The 15,172-nt window shown below is 42.5% G+C and overlaps 1 pseudogene; it reads left to right on the top strand.

The window, feature by feature from the left end:
• The window catches only part of LOC148122166 (uncharacterized), a 30,743-nt pseudogene extending 17,666 nt beyond the window's left edge, over nt 1-13,077 (top strand).
• The last annotated feature ends 2,095 nt before the right edge of the window (nt 13,078-15,172 follow it).

The raw sequence follows: 15,172 nt of genomic DNA, 5'->3' as shown, positions 1-15,172 counted from the left end.
GTTAAGAAGGGAAGGCATCAGGTCAAAACATGAGGCTGGTGAACTTTCCCTTTCAAGTCTCCTGATGCTATAGGATGACATTGGAGCACCAACTTTTGCATACGTTTAGCTGCTTCATTTTTATCTCTTTTTAATATTTTGCATGTGTGAGAGACTGTAATGTGTGCATGCAGCATGCATGTACGTAAGTTTTTGAATGTGTGTAGACGCACATGTGAATGTATATATGGAGGACCAAAGTGACGAAAATATTTTTGATTGCTCTTTTACCTTATTCTCTGAGGCAGGGTCTCTCACTGAACCCAGAGCTCACCAACATGCTCTATCTCTTACATATAGTCTTAGGTTTGGGACTTCTAGTCTTCTTCTCTATCCGTGGTTTCTTTCATGTTAATTTTGATGCTTCTCTATGAAGCTCTATTCTCCTACCTCACTCATTCATCTAAGACCAATTGAAATATGGTTCTAAGAAATCTCTGCACCCTCCATCTCCCAACAATCTGGGTCTTATAGCATATACCAAAAGCACTGCTAATATGAGTGCTATGTTCCTGTCGGTGGGCATGCAGCTGGCCTTAAGGATTTGGTTTAGGTGGACAACATTTTAAGCTTTGATTCTCTTTAGTCACCTTTGACATGATCCCTTGGTGTTCTTCTGAAGACAGCTGGCTCACTAGAAGAAAAGGCATGACTAAGACTTTGCATCGTGTAGATTTGTCAGTACTAACTGTGTACATTAGCTACTTTCTTTTTTGTTGCAATAAAATACCTGACCAAAACAAGTTAGTGAAGGAAATGTTTGTCTTGGTTCACAATTTGAAGAGAGGTTCTTGTGTCAGGGAGGATATGGTAGCAGGAGCTTGAGGTGCGTCAAAGATTCCTCTTCATTGCCTGTGTTTCTATGGTACTGGGGTTTGAACTTCCTAAAGCCCCTGCCATGCTGCTGTCTGTCCACAGTGCTAATAACTTTCAGTACACTTAGTATAGTCATCATGCTGGAATGACAAGTAATTTACCTATTAGTATAGTCAGTGTTCTCCTGCTGTAAAGAGACACCATGACCAAACCAACTCTTATAAAGTAAATCATTTAATTGGGGCTGGCTTATGGTTTCAGAGGTTTAGTCCATTATTATCTTGGTAGAATGCATGGCAGCAGGCAGGCCACAGGAATAGAGAGTGCCGCTGGGCCTGGCTTGAGCATTTGAAACCGCTTGAAACCACAAAGCCCATCCCCAGTCATACACTTCCTCCTACAAGGTCACACCTATTCTAACTAGGCCACACCTCCTAATAGTGCCACTCTCTAGTGACTAAGCATTCAGTGAGCCTATAGAAACCATTTTTATTTAAACTCCCACATCTTCTGAGCCATCTTCCCAACCCCACCAGATCTCTCCTTGACCTAGAACTCTTCAAGTGGGCTAAGCTGGCTTGGTAGTGAGTCTATCGTGTTTCTGCCTTCCAAGTGCTAGGATTAGATACACCACATTAGCTTTTCTGTTACCTGTTAGAGTGTGACATCAGAAGGTACTCTGTGTGTGCAAAGCAAGAAGTTCACTAACTGAGCCATCTTCCCAAGCCCTGAATCACTGTTTTCTTAACAACAGTGTATGCCATCTGATGGTGAAGAATGAACTAAAAATGGAAGGGACTTTGCAGATAATCATTCACTGGCTTTGGTTCCATATACTAAGATAACGTAAAGGCAATGCACATTCAGTACAAACTGTGCTTTGGATATCTTTTTTCTGGGTTAGCTGTGTGCAATCTAACCCCTCTGGTCAGTATCGAGGAGCTGCTCTTCATAGACAGCCACATGACCACAGGGAACACTTTGTGATCCACAGGTTGAGGTGGTTAAGACTGCATGTCTTGTCAGTAACATGTACCAAGTGCATTGGTGCCTAATGCTATCTTGAACCTATGATGGTCAGACCTGAATGTGACCCCATCAGGGATTGAGAGGAATAGCTGAATTTATGCTTTTTCTAGCTAGCTATTGGTTCTGAATATTCATTGGTTAGTAGTAATAAAAATGCTGCTTCTTACGCTGAGGAGATAATGTAGTGGGCAAAGTGCTTGCCCCGTGATCCTGAAGAATTGAGTTTGACTCCTCAGACCTCATATAAGTCTGAGAATGGTAGCAATCCCAGCAATCCTATGATGAGATGAGAGTTATAGACACGAGAATCCCTGGAATCTCATGTTCCTGCTGGTTTGGCATATACAGGGGTAAGCAACAAAAGAGAGTTGGTGTCTCAAACAAGACGTGAGGTGAGAACCAATACTTAATGTTGTTCTCTGACCTCAGTACACTCAACGGTGCACGGGTGAACCCACACAAAAGTATACATACTTCTTGCTCCAGAAGACAATCTATCTCAGCGTCCCCTTGAAACTCAAACCTGAGAAAGTCCACCACAGCATGGGCAAACTTTCCAGGGGGCTAAGCTAGCCTGAGCCATTTCTAGGCAACTGGAGTTGTCTGAGAGTGCCTCTCAGTTGTCCTACTCCTTATGTATACCTGGGGTTCAGGGGAGAGCTAGTGAATCTGGCCAGTTTCTGGGACTTCCTGAAGCTTTTATGTTGTTTATTTCTCAATATTAATGAACTTCCCAGCAGGATAGAGTGTTTAACTTCCCCTTGGAACATCATGCACCTTAACAAGCTCCCCTCCATTTTGGAACCCTATCTGAAAGCAAATTGCTATACAGGTCTTACGGTCAGGCATGAAGGCACATGCCTGTATCAGCATGCAGAAGACTGAGGCAGGAGCATTGTAAAACAAACCAATAAGTCGTATACAGTTAGACCCAACCAAAACAAATGAAATTATAATAAAACATAAATGACTCTGTCCCCAAAGAAATAAACTTGCAATTTCAAATCTTAGTCTGACCTGATGGCATTTTCTATCTTTCCCTTCTGCTTAGTTTTAATCTATAAAATTTAGCAGTAAAATATTTAGCATTGTCTGAAACAAAAGTAATGTAGTACATATTCTATTTACTTATTTATGGCTAATCTTACTTGATTATTATATAATATAGGTTCCCACCCCAAGGATTTTTGTCTGTCCTGTCAGCTTCAGTAACTCAGCACAGACTATTGTCAGGAAGTTGGGAGAGGTTTGATAAATAATTAACTGACTCTGCTGGATGAATCATTCATATAGAGCAAAGATGCTTTCTTTGTGTAGTTACTTGGCAAGCCAAAAGAGACAGTTCCTGCAAAAACACTTAGGACGCCATCTGTGGTAAGAACTCTTACCATCATCATACTTTTATGAAAATTAATATTCCAAAAGAAATACCTTCATTTCAAAATAGTCATTACTTATTAGTTATTCCTCTACTGAAAAAACCCCACAAAACAAAATAGATGAATAAAAATTCCTGGAAACAACAGTGACTTATGGTGAATCTTTTGCAAGGCTAATTAACTAGCTAAAACTTTAATGGTGGTAGAGAGTTTGGAATGTTGCAAATACAGAATCACATTATCTTGGCCACACTTGCCCTTTAATAGCTATTTATTGCCATTTTTTGTGTGACTAACATCCTTATGACTCTTAAGTAAATAAGTTGGACTATACGGACCCCTAGCTCCTACCAACCAAAAGGCAAAGAATACCCTTTCAATAGCATCGGAAGCCTTGTAGTTGAGGGTCCCCTGCTATTCTATGCTCTGCCTACCAGGTATTTTCTCCAATAAATTTGAATAGTATGTTGATTAATGGCCCTTTTTTGTTATATTTCCATAAAAATTTTCCCCAAACTGTTGCTTTAATGGAAGGTGGAATCTGGGGAACCTGATGCTATTCCTAGGCAATTGACTACTCATATTTGGCTCCAAAATAGCCTATCTCTTTTTCCTTTGGTATGAGAGTTGTGGTTTTTGCACTGACAAAGTCCTATTGACATCTTCCTTTTTGGAATAGAAGAGATTATAGCAAGTTGAAAAACGGCTGCAGTCATAAACTTTCAAGACTGTCTGAACTGAGTCTCTGTAGTATTGTTTGTGTGTGTGTTAATACTGATAGTAAATTTCAGAGACTAGGAAGAACTTTCAGAGGCTCTCCCACCACCCTAGAGAAAGAAAGAGAAAATGGCGTTGATGGGAATGATGACCATTACTTGGAGAGTTTCATGGCATTCGTAAGTCTGAGGCTATCTCATGCAAATGACTTTCTCCTTCCACTGTTGGGTCCCTAGAGGACAGGCCTTCACACCCCCACTTGATCTGTTTTGCACTATTGCACTTGGTTGAAAACAGGAACAAAAACAGGAACAACCTGTTGTTTTCAGCAATGTTTCTAAGGATGTTTACCCCTAAGCCATTGAGTTATGATGATGAGCTTCCTGCTTTTGCTGTCTTGGCCTCCCCTGCTGAGGGCTATATATACTGTGTGAGAAAGTGGAATAAAGGCTTGTCTGCAGAACCTGAAGTTGTGTTGCGTGTTAATCCTGACGTTCCTCGCTCAGAAGAACGACAGTTGCCGTGCTGGCGCGGCAAGTGGAGGTTCCACCGAGATCTGAGAAAGAAGGAGTAGCGGATGGGGTCGTCCTAGGTCCGTAAGAACGGATTGGGTTAAAATGGGATCCACAAGCAGTAAGAGAGACCTCATATATCAGATAGTAAACTTATTAGAGAAACAAGGAACTGCGGTCAAAGAGAGAACTATAGAGGATTTTCTTAAGAATATAGCCACAGTATTCCCATGGTTTTTGACAGGTGGAGGTTTGAATATCTCCGATTGGAAACAGGTAAAAACAGATTTTCAGAAATGGCTGCAAAAGGAGGGTGCCAATAGCATTCCTATATCTACCTTTTCGCTATGGCGTCTGGTTCGCGATGCCCTACTTACTGATAAAGTGAAAGTGAGACTGGAGGTCGTAGCTGCTAAAGAGATACTTAAAGAAATACAGGAGGAGGAAACTTGCCAGTCCATAGGATCGGCAGAATCGCATTGGGACCAAAAGGAAATGTCAGAGGTACTAGGGGGACCTTTGGAATCTGGCGCAGGACTAAGGTTAGCGCCAAAGTCTATCTGCTTTCGGGCGCAAAATCAGATAGCAATAACCTCTGAGTCAGAAAATGGGAAAGACAATCTTAGCTCTAGTACAGAGAATAGTTTATCTGATGAGGAAGCACAGCTAATGCAGGAAATTAAGGTACTTCAGAAAAGGCTGAAGCGCTGTAAGGCGAAGGATTCCTTATGTGTGCCGTCAGCCCCACCTGCTTTTAATGCTGATTGGGGAAAGAGGGAGTCCCGTTGCATACTGACAGATGACAGGGAAGCCGAAGAGGGCTCTGGAAGAAGAGGAGGTGTTAGTTTTCGGCTCTGGCACACAGTTGCCCTGGTTATAGAGGTACCTGATCCCAACAATCTAGGACAGATGCTGAGACAACATGTGGCCTTAAGCTTTAAGGAGATGAAGCAATTGAAAGAGGCCATGGTGGTATACAGCTCTCAGGCCCCGTTTACTGTGGTAGAGTCTTTTGCGGCATTGAATCTTACACCTAGTGACTGACAGCAGCTATGCCATGCGGTATTATTGGAAGGAGATTACTTATTGTGGAGGGGGGAATATCAAGAGAATTGTTTACAAACGGCTAGGCTAAATGCACAAGCGGGACAGACACAGCGCAATCTAGACATGCTAACTGGAGCAGGAGCTTATGCTAACTTGGCCAATCAAATTGTGCTTGATCCTGCCGTATATCTCCAGATGGCGACCATGGCTACCAAAGCTTGGAAAGCCCTGCCAAACAAGGCCGTGGGGGATCAGCTGTCAAAGGTTCTACAGGGCCTTCAGAACCATTTCAGGACTTTGTGAATAGGATATTGCAGTTGACAGGGAGATTATTTGGTGATGTGACCACATCTATGCCCATAGTTAAGCAGTTGGCATTTGAGAATTCAAATAAATACTGTAAGGAAACCTTGAGGCCACATAAGGCAAAAAGCTTAAATGAATACATCCAGATCTGCCGGGATATTGATGGTCATTTCATTCAGGGCCAGGTGATTGCCGCTGCCATCAGACCTGGATGAGGATCCCAGACAATTGGGGATAAAACCTGCTTTAACTGTGGTTCCCCTGGACATTTTAAAAAGGAATGTCCACAACTCACTCAGGGAACTACTACCAGACCAGGAAAGTGCCCACTATGTAAAAGAGGGGCCCATTGGGCAAATGATTACAGATCTAAGGCAGACATTGATGGAAGGCCTCTGCCCATTCAAAACCAACAGCAGGGAAACTGGCCAAGGACCCCGCTCCAGGGCCCCAGAACCTCAGTGTATTGAGCAATGACACCAGGAGTCAGGGGGTCCCACTCCGGCAGTGGCCGTATCCAGTTTGTTCCACAGGGCAATCCTTTTATATTGTGGACCTTGCCCATGCCACCCCAGGAAGTGCAGGACTGGACCTCAGTACCTCTGCCCAAGCAGTCTTGACAGCCCAAATGGGGGTTCAAGCTTTAACCACCAACGTTTTTGGGCCGCTCCCTAGAGGGACCTTGGGACTTATCATAGGAAGAAGCAGTACCATCTTGAGGTGAATTCAAATTCATCATGGGGTTGTTGATCCAGATTATCAAGGAGAAATAAAAATTATGACATCAGTTACTCAAGGAGTTACAGTAATTCCTCAGGGGGATTGTATTGCCCAATTGGTCTTGGTACCCTTAGTTAACACCTACAACACCATGGCCAGGTCCAGTCGGGGTGCTAAGGGTTTTGGGTCATCTGGCACTGCATCCTTTTGGGTAGCTCATATGAAAGAAAGGCCACAATTGGAATTGATTATTGATGGAAAATCATTTAATGGGATTTTAGATTCTGGAGCTGACATCTCCATTTTGTCCTTAGAATTCTGGCCTAAGAAGTGGCCATTAGAAAGTAGTACTGCCACCTTACAAGGAATAGGTCAAGCAAGTCCCAAGAAGAGTGCAAAAATATTAAAATGGCAGGATAATGAAAGCCATAAGGGTTACTTTCAGCCATATGTCCTCCCAGGACTACCTATTAATCTGTGGGGAAGAGATGTCCTGAGTGAAATGGGAGCTGTCTTGACCACTCAGCCCACACCACCACCACCAGCATCCCAAATTATGCAGCAATTGGGATGGAGACCAGGACAAGGGCTGGGAAAAAATCTGCAGGACCAGTTGCAGTGACACCAGATAAACAAATTACCAGACTGCTGGGAGACTGAAGCGGTCTAGGCCATTTTTAGTTAGGGTCACTGTTCCCAAGCCTGCCCCAATTCCTATAACTTGGAAATCTGATGATCCAGTTTGGGTGGAGCAGTGGCTCTTGACGCAAGATAAATTGCAGGCTGCTCATGCCTTGGTCCAAGATCAGCTGCAGGCTGGGCACATTGTCTCCTCTACTTTCCCTTGGAATACACCAATATTTATCATTAAAAAGAAATCTGGAAAACGGAGACTATTACAGGACTGACCTCAGGGCTGTCAATGAAACGATGCAGCCTATGGGTCCTCTTCAGCAGGGATTGCCCTTCCCTTCAGCCATACCCTGGGGCTGGCATATAATTATAGTGGATTTAAAGGATTTTTTTTTTCTATTCCTCTAGCCAAACAGGATTGCCCTCGTTTTACTTTTAACCTCCCTTCAGTTAATTTTAAGGAACCAGCTTTGCGATTCCATTGGATCGTACTCCCACAAGGCATGGTAAATCGTCCCACAATATGTCAACCTTATGTTGCTGCTGCTTTGGAGCCTGTCCATTGTCAGTTTCCACAATTGTATATTGTTCATTATATGGATGATTTATTAATAGCAGGACCTGATCAAGATCAACTGCTCAAGGCTTTTACACAAGTGCAACAGGATTTAGAGAAGGTGGGGCTGATCATAGCTCCTGAGACGGTCCAAATGCAAGCCCCATATTCCTACCTTGGGTACCAATTGGCCGTGGATGGAATTAAACCAAAAAAATTAACCATTAACACCTCTCATCTTAAAACCTTACATGATTGGCAGCAGTTACTGGGAGACATACAGTGGATATGCCCCTCCCTAGCAATCAAAACAGGTGACTTAAGATCATTGTATGATATGCTCTTGGGAGATCCTGATCCAACCTCTCCCTGAATATTGACGCCTGCGGCCAGGCAGGCCTTAAGTCTTCTTCTGGACAACATTGAAAGGGTCCATCTCCAGCAGATTAATTATGATCAATCATTAAATTTTGTAGTTCTTGCTTCCAGTTTTGCCCCTATGGGAGTCTTTTGGCAGGATGGACCTATTTTATGGGTACACATGCCTGCCTCTCCAGCAAGGGTAGTCACCCCATACTATGAAGCTGTATTACAATTACTATGGAAAGCTAAGAAGGTTGCAGCTCAGACATTTGGGAAGTACCCTGACAAGATTATAACACCTTATACTAAAGACCAGCTAGTACAGCTACAGCAGTACCATGATGAGTAGACACTTTTTCTCACCTCCTTTTCTGGAAGTTTTGATTCTCATTATCCTCAGCATCCATTAATGGTCCTGTTTAAAAATCATCCCATTATATTCCCCCGAGTGATTAGAGAATCTCCCATACCCTCAGCTCATGCTGTCTTTACAGATGCTTCCCCTAAAGGTAATTCAGTAGTGGTCTCTGGAGGAAAAGTATGGAAAAGTCCTGTGGGGGATGTATCAGCCCAAGCTACAGAGGTAACAGCCTGCCACATTGCACTCCAACTCTTCCCTGGAGAACCTGTAAATTTGTATACTGATAGTGTGTATATGGCCCACAATTTTAAGCCATTGGAGACATCTGCATATATATCAGCTACCTCTAAGGTCCATCATTTGCTCAGCTGTGTTCAGCATTTGATTTGGCAACGGACTGAGCCTTTGTTTGTCGGACATATCCGCAGTCATACTCGGCTTCCTGGGCCATTGTCAGCAAGTAATGATTTAGCTGATAAAAATACATATGCTTGCTTTACTTCTGACTGCGCCCAAGAAATACATGATAAATTTCACCTTAACGCTTTCTCCCTTCGGCATCATACTCGATGCAGGTGAGAAGTAGCACAAGCCATTACATCTTCTTGTCCTCAGTGTGCTCCTTTCCTAAGCAGCCCCAATTTAGGAGTTAACCCACGAGGGTTACGACCAAATCAGTTATGGCAGATGGACGTTACACACATGCCTGCCGCAGGGAAACTTAAATATGTCCATGTATCAGTAGACACCTTTTCAGGAGTAATTTTCGCATCCTTACATTCAGGAGAAAGAGCAAAAGATACCATTGCACACTGCCTATCTGCTTTTGCCTATATGGGCAAACCTGAGGTTATTAAGACAGATAATGGCCCAGCATATATCAGCAAAAAATTTTTATCCTTTTGTTCATTCTGTGAAATTTCCCATAAAACAGGCATTCCATATAACCCAATGGGTCAAGCAATTGCAGAAAGAGACAATCAGACCCTCAAGCAATATTTTCAAAAAATTAAAAGGGGGGGAGTTCATATTCTCCCCAGCTACTCAATTATCCACCATTCTCTTTATTTTAAATTTTTTGACTGTGGATGCTGAAGGGCGCTCGCCTATGGAGCATCATGCACAGGTTAGGGCTCAGAGCCTAGGTTGGGTTCATTGGAAAGATTTGCAAACAGGAAGATGAATGGAGCCAACCCCCTTGTTGGCAAAGGTGAGGGGGGCTGTATGTGTTTTTCCTTCAGGAGTTGATAAACCAATTTGTGTGCCAGAGCAGTGTGTAAGGTCAGTGACCCAGGATGAAGACCACAATGCTTCTTCTGCTTCAGGTGATGACTCTGGTAACAACAACAGAATTATGAGTGATGGGGAGTCTGCTGAGAAACCCCCCACGTTTAATGCCAGTTAGTATTGCATAATACCTATGGTCCCAAACCTGTTCCTAGGTGTTAGGATGCTGATAGAGATTTTAATCTCCACCCGACAGTTATGTGGGAAGAATGTATCACTCAAGAGTCTGATTTGTTATACTGCTGGACGCAATATGACTATTTGATCCTCTGCTTGCGTTCCTCCCCCATTTTTCTTTGCATTGTGGAGTAGCACTTTGGGGGGCAATATTCTTAATTGTTCTTCCAGGATCTGCAAGCTGAGTAATTGTTGGGACAGTTCTGATGGAGCTTTGATTGTTCGAGTGCCTGCTGTGATTCCTCTGCTGGTGCTGGTGTCTCAAGAACATCAGGAGATCATCCTTTGTCGACAGCAGGTGAACAGCTGCAATTGTTGCTGCTGTTGCTGTCACTGCCACTGTGGCTACGGTTGCTGGAGTTGCCATTTCGCAGACAACTGTGACTATAGAGACTGTGAATCAACTGTCTGGAAGGGTTAGCAAGTCCCTGCAGACACAGAGTGCTCTGGACTCTCATATTGGACTTGGACTTTTAAATTTAGATCAAAAAACAGTGCTTTTGCAAGAACAGGTAGATTCCCTTTGAGTCCTGCAACAAGTGTCTTGTACGTTACACCTGCTAATGTTATAAATGCTTCTCATGTGGTTGAACAGTTGAATGCATGTTTGGATGGCCCTTGGAATTTCTTTTTGAATTTTACCCTGCAGACAGCTTATCATATTGTTAGTATTAACAGCACATGGGTCCCTGCTGTGTCTGGATCCAGTCAGTAGAATGCCATGGCCCTGCTTGGGGGCTGGGTCCAGCGATTGTCTGGAATGCTCATTTGTACTCATATTGCTATTGGGGTTATCTGTTTTTGGATTCTCTGTCACTTTATGTGGCAATCCCACATACAGCACACTGTCACTCAACAAGTGTTACTTGGACTGTCTTCCAGTAATCGGGAAGTGCCCCAAGTCTGGCTGCAGATAATGCAGAAGTCATGAGGGATTCCTACGACGGGCAACTCTCCTGGTATAGTGATATTGCCTAAGACAGGGATTAAGGCCTCCCATAGACAGTTAAGAGTCTATATCTGGGGGAGTCCTAAGACAGGGGCTCTCATACTTTTAAAATAAAAAGGGGGGAATTGTTGGGTCCCTAGAGGACAGGTCTTCGCACCCCCACTTGATCTGTTTTGCACTATTGCACTTGGTTGAAAACAGGAACAAAAATAGGAACAACCTGTTGTTTTCAGCAATGTTTCTAAGGATGTTTACCCCTAAACCATTGAGTTACGGTGATGAGCTTCCTGCTTTTGCTGTCTTGGTCTCCCCTGCTGAGGGCTATATATACTGTGTGAGAAAGTGGAATAAAGGTTTGTCTGTAGAACCTGAAGTTGTGTTGTGTGTTAATCCCGATGTCCCTCGCTCAGAAGAATGACAGTTGCCGTGCTGGCACGGCATTCCACCATACCCCTGTCCTTTTCTTATTTGAAGTTCATTCCTTTCCCTCTCTTCTCCAGCACTAAGTGTAGCAGTGCAACAGGACAGGCCTAAACACACATACCCTTGCAGCATGTTGTTTCAGAAGAGTACTAAGGATTAGGAAGATATTGGAAGGGTTGTCATAACAGAACAACTGAGGTAGGAGGTCAGTTTAGGCTACAGTCAGACCTTGTCTTAAAACCAACAAAAATTGGCAATAATAATAAGTCTGTTCCCAATGAAAGCTTTTTGAGAAGGTAAACCTCATCTGCCCTGATATTTTCTACCATTCTCTTCTTCTTGGCTGCTTTGTTTTATTCACAATTAGAACTATCTGTAAAACGACTCATTAAACTATGTATTTTACTTTCTTATTTGTCATTTATCTTGCCCAGTTTTACAGAACGTAACTCCTGCCTCAGTTCACAGCTTCTGTCTGTCCTGTTAACTGTAATATATATTTTTAAAAAGACATTTAAAAAATAAATTTGATATTATGTCTTCTCTCTCTTTCATGTGTGTGTGTGAGTGTGTGTGCCTACAGGAGAAAGAAGGAAAAGAGAGATTTCCCAGAGCTCAAGCGTTCATTAGCAGAAACTGAACCCTCCTATTCAGCCTAGACTCTATGGCATTGTTTCTTTACTTGTAGAGAGCAATGCTGGAGACACATCCTCATGCTTACCTTTGTATGAAAGCATCTGTCATGCAGAGATACAATCTTATTCTTTTTCTGAATGCTAATGTACATATTTCAACTTTGCTACCACATGCTAGTAGACTTTGAAACTCTGAATACATTAAATTCTGCCTGGCCAGTGTGAAAATTCTCTCATAGAAGGAAATTAATGGAATTTCAGTGAATGTTTGAAGAAAAGTAGAGTAGATCGGCTGGAACCCAGAGATGCTGGAACATTCCTCCCAGGTAAGATGCAGATAATGCTCTTGTCTAGTTTTTCTAGATAGAAAACAACATCAAAGGCAAAACCTGACTAGATCATTTAGCCTACGAATGTGCCTGGAGCATCCTTTGATAAGCTTTCTAAGCACACAGAACATGGCTGACTGCTAAAGACACCTTGTCCAGCTAAGTTCCATAACCAAGTAAAGGGAACTGTCAAACACTTCAGGTTATCTCGTTTTTATTTATCTGTGTCTCATAGCTCTGCCATTGCCCATATTTGATTTTATATGATTCAACATTCTGTCTTAATTCACGTGGAGTTTCCTGGCTCCAAACATGTTCGGAGAAGCATACTACATTGTGGGTAGAGGGTGGTAAAGGGCTTAATTCGAAGGTGACCAGGGCAAAATCCGAAATGTAGGGTTGTAATGTATAATTAATGGAAATTTATTGTGACATAAAATAGTTTTATGAAGATTTTAAAATAAAGAATAAGAAAAGATTAATGATGCTGAGTTGAAAGAATAGACATAACTATAAAAAGTATGCAAAACTGAGACAGGCTGATTTCAAAGCACAGGTATTTGTTCTTTCTTGAGCTATATTTAAGATGAAATGTGTTTCCCTTGCACCTCCTTATATGTCACTGCTTTCTTGAAATCTTTTCTTGCCACTAATACAGTTTGCAGTTTATTTCACTGTTCTATTCTCTTTACTGCAGATGCCACCTTCTCTACCGTTGTGCAATGGTAGTGCTCCTTCAACCCCAAACAGTCAGGGCAAAAGTGACAAATTCCATGCAAGTCTACGACACAACCATTAGGAAATTCACATGTAAGCTGTGAGTTTTTTTTAATATAATTTTAACTGTTTTGTATCTGTAATTTAGAGTGAATTATCTGACCCAAAAATAGTAAAAAATAATATTTCTAACAGAGCATTTGGGACTTCAAATTAAGAACCTATCTCAAAAATAATCATTTCTCAACTTTGCTTTATTGGCTTTTTAATTATTTGTTCCACAAGACATATATATGGCCTGAAAAACCAATGATAAAACTAATTGATGTATAACAGCTTAGTTGTTGTCAAAGTAACTCACTGGTTGTATCACTGAAATCTGTCATTAGTACAATCATTATTTTTTGAGTTTTATGTATATTTGTTTGTGTGTGAGTAGACAAAGCGTCTGGAAGAGGGAATCAGCACCTGGAGCTGGAGTTTGTGAGCCACCCACGGGTTTTAGGAACAAACTCCTATGCTTTTGAAGAGAGCAAGTGTTCTTAGGAGCTGAACCTTTTTTCCAGGTCCTTCAAATCTTACCATGAAATAGATTTTTGATTTTTTTCTTGTTTAAGCTTATGGATGATTCAGAAATTAATATTTTCTTCATTGGACACATGTTAATGGTCTGTGTGAAAATAAGTCTGAATTTAAGCTAAAGTATTGGTGATTTTCAAAACAATTCTAATAATAATAATTTACTGAATGCTTTCCATGTGATGTATACATGCTTAATTTATGCAATTGCTTATTTGATTATTTCTCTAATTGTGGAAATAAAAACCGAGAGTTCAAGAGAAGTTGTTCATCTTGCACAATGACATAAATACGGAACATAATAAAGACAATCAAGACCCAGGACAGGGATTGTATCTGAGTTGTTGGGGTACTTTACTGTCATGCAGTGTTCTATTTGGAAGGAATCTCCAGCACTGATACTGTGTGGTGGCTTACAGCAGTAGTCCTGGCTCGCACTCAGGAGATGAAAGCAGGATGATTAGAAGCTAAAATTCTCTTGGCTGCAACAGTTGCAGTCACCACTTTGTCCCCAGACCCTCAGCCCCGAAACAGGCTGAGTTGGGGGATGCTATGACCCCGCAGATGGAAAGGAGTACTTGGGGGGCAAGCTGGGATGGGATAAGAAGAGAAAGGCAGTAGCCTGGGAGAATTTAGGGGAATGGAAGGTGCCTGTGCTCCCTTTCCGGGGAGTCTGGATGGAGATAGAGACAGAGACTCACATCAAAGCAGTCAACTGAGCTCCCAAGGTCCAGTTGAAGAGCAGAAGGAGGGAGAAGATGAGCAAGGAAGTCAGGACCGCAAAAGGTTGGTCCACCCACTGAGACAGTGTGCCTATTCTAATGGGAGCTCACCAAATCCAGCTGGACCTGGACTGAAAGAGCATGTGATCAAACTTTACTCTCCTAATGAGGCTGACAATGGGGGCTGACTGAGAAACCATTGATAAAGGCACTGGCACTTGTTTATACTGCATGTACTGGCTTTTTGGGACCCTAGTCTATTTGGATGCAAAGCTTCCTAGGCCTGGATGTAGGGGGGAGGGCCTTGGACTTCCCACAGTGCAGGGTTCCCTGCCCTCTCTTAAGGAGGGAGCGAGAGGTAGGAGGGTGAGTGGGAGAGCAGGAGGGGAATGGGAGGAGGGAAGAAAGTGTAAATTTTTGAATGGAAAAAAAATAAACTCACATTAGCATGCAAATTTAAAAAAAAATCTCTTGGCTGTGTAGCAAGTATGAGGGCTATGAGTGGAAATGGCTTAGTGGACAAAATGCTTATGCACTGAAGATCTGGGTTCTGGTTCCCAGAGCTACCAAAGAAGACCGCTGTGGCTCTGAGTACCTGTGATACTAGTATGGGAGGCAGAGATAGACAAGGCAGATCCCAGGGGCTTGCTTGATGTTCCATCCTGCTAAAATGATGAGCTCCAGATCTAATGAGAAAGTCTGTCTCAAAATTGAAGGTAGAAGCCATTGAGGAAGACACCTAATGGCTTCCACATGTGCCAGTTTGGACAAACACATCCTTCCCCTCCCCCAACAAGTGAATGCACACACATACCACACAGAAATACAAAGACACACACACACATACACACACACACACACACACACACACACACA

This window comes from Myodes glareolus, chromosome 5 (genome assembly GCF_982192425.1).
Source record: "Myodes glareolus chromosome 5, mMyoGla1.1, whole genome shotgun sequence".
NCBI classification, from domain to species: domain Eukaryota; kingdom Metazoa; phylum Chordata; class Mammalia; order Rodentia; family Cricetidae; genus Myodes; species Myodes glareolus.
This window is presented reverse-complemented; position numbering and strand designations above follow the sequence as displayed.